We start from the raw sequence: 2,500 nt of genomic DNA, 5'->3' as shown, positions 1-2,500 counted from the left end.
TGCTTTCTGTCAATAACTGCCAAGCAAATCGGCAGAACGGACTAATCAAACGTAGCTCTGTGTGCTTGGGTGTGTGTATGTATGCATGTGTGTGTGTATGTGCGTGAGTGTGAGTGTGTGCATGTGTTCATGCATGCATGTGTGTGTGTGCGTGCATGCATGCACGTGCGTGAGTGTGTACGCACGCACACGCGTGTGTGTGCACATTCGTGCATCTGTGTGTGTGTGCATGTGCGTGCATCTTTACGTGTGTACGTGCAGTGCGTGTGTGCGCATTCGTGCATCTGTGCGTGTGTGTGTGCATGTGCGTGCATCGGTACGTGTGTATGTGTGTACGTGTGTACGTGCAGTGCGTGTTTGTGTGTGTGTGTGTGTGTGTGTACGTGTGTGTGTGTGCGTGCATGTGGATGTGCGTATGTGCACTATCTGATGTGTGTGTGTACGTGTGTGTGTGTGCGTGCATGCATGTGGATGTGCGTATGTGCACTATCTGTACACCATCTGATCTGTCAGAGCCATGTGTAAGTGTGTGAGCCCCAGTTCTCAGTATCAGGAAACAGCAATACATGTGGTCTGGGCTTAGATGCAGAAGAGTACAGATGCATTCCAGATGCACAGCACAGGTACAGAATCAGGTTTGTAGACCCAAGCAATAAGTTCAATAGGTTTAGTTTGCACACTCAGTTTCACACCTATAACATCACTAGAGCCTTGCGGTAGGGAGACAAAAGGAGCCTCTCCTTGGTGGGACAGGACATGAATCCTCTAGATGTACAGTTTAGGTTCTAAATCAGGGGTGAATTTCTCAAAACCAAAGTTGCTTACTACATTAGCTACTTTCTTGTTTTCAATGCATTTTCCCATTGGCAACTACCGAAGTTGCTAACAGGCTAACAACTTCTCTTTTGAGGAACTCACCCCAGGTTTGTAGACCCAAGCAATGTTCAACAACGACGCCGAAGGTAATGACCAGGCTTCAATATATGACGCCAAAGGGTTTCTGTGTTTGTGGCGGACCCTGACGCATTAGGCCAGGCTGCGGAGACCTAAAACTTTGCCTAAACTTAATTGTCAGTGCAACATGCTATCGTCATTGACGGGACTATGTGACGCAAATTGAAGTATCTTGTGCTTCATAATGTGACGTGAAGTGGGACGGTTTGGCATCATATGGCATTGTGGCCTGGTCAAAGTGTCATACTGAAGAGTTGGGTGTTATATGGTGTTTCATAGAAGTGTCAACACAAGGCCTGGCACAAGATATCTGCTGCTGTGCTTGATGATGTGGCTGACGCATAAATTACTGAATCATCAGCATACATTTAACCCCGGATCTGTGGCGGAATGTAGAGCCTGTCCAGTCAGTGCTCTCCATTGTCAGAATTATGGTGCTGTTCCTGGTATCAGAAATGATTTTTCCGTGTTATGTAGCAAGTGGTATTCTCTCAGATGTAGCATCCAGAGGCCTCCTTTCAGAGAAAGCATAATCTAGCGTGGAGCATAGTACGATGTAAAACAGTTAAGTCTCAAGTTGAGTTAACTTACAAACTTAAGTCAGCAAGGGAACTTACTTTATTTACGTTTAACTGTCTTGCAATGTTTTACAGCGTATCCAGACAATTTTGTGGCCGTAACTTATAGCATCCAAAAAGCCTGTTGTCAGAATCCCATGCTGTGGTTATATGTAGCCTAGCATCCGATCTAAAGGCCTTTTATCAGGAAAACAGTAGTGTAGTGATGTAGCATAGCATCCCGACTCGCAGACACAGACACAGACACAGACACAGACAGACACAGACACAGACACACACACACACACACACACACACACACACACACACACACACACACACACACACACACACACACACACACACACACACACACACACACACACACACACACACACACACACATACACACAGCCTACCAGGAAAACTATGCTGTAGTTATATAGCATTGCATCCCGACGGTATGGCCTGTTATCAGGAATACTGTAGTGTGTTATGTAGCATAGCATCCCGACGCTAAAGCCTGTTATCAGGAATACTATAGTTATATGTAGCATAGCATCCCCACTAAGGCCTGTTATCAGCGGAGCGGAGAGCAACATTCCTCGCGCTCCATCTCCAGAGCTCAGAGCCAGCTTAGTGACGCACATAGAGAGCGATCGCAGAGACAGATAAAGAGGGGTGTGTGTGTGTGCGTGTGTGTGTGCGTGTGTGTGTGTGTGTGTGTGTGTGTGTGTGTGTGTGTGTGTGTGTGTGTGTGTGTGTGTGTGTGTGTGTGTGTGTGTGTGTGTGTGTGTGTGTGTGTGTGTGTCTTGTGCAGCCGTAGATCCATGCCGCAGATTACAGTAGGTATTTGGTTCTAGTACCACGAGATGCCTTTAGCTACCACAGTGCTGTGCAGGGCCTCTGATAGCTTTCGCTGGGGCCAGGACATCATCTGAAAGGGCCGCCATCCAAAAGATACTGTGGGTATTTCTCAAAGCAAAGTG

Source organism: Engraulis encrasicolus, chromosome 8, assembly GCF_034702125.1.
Source record: "Engraulis encrasicolus isolate BLACKSEA-1 chromosome 8, IST_EnEncr_1.0, whole genome shotgun sequence".
NCBI classification, from domain to species: Eukaryota; Metazoa; Chordata; class Actinopteri; order Clupeiformes; family Engraulidae; genus Engraulis; species Engraulis encrasicolus.
The sequence above is the reverse complement of the archived record's forward strand: the minus strand, read 5'-3'. Positions refer to the sequence as shown.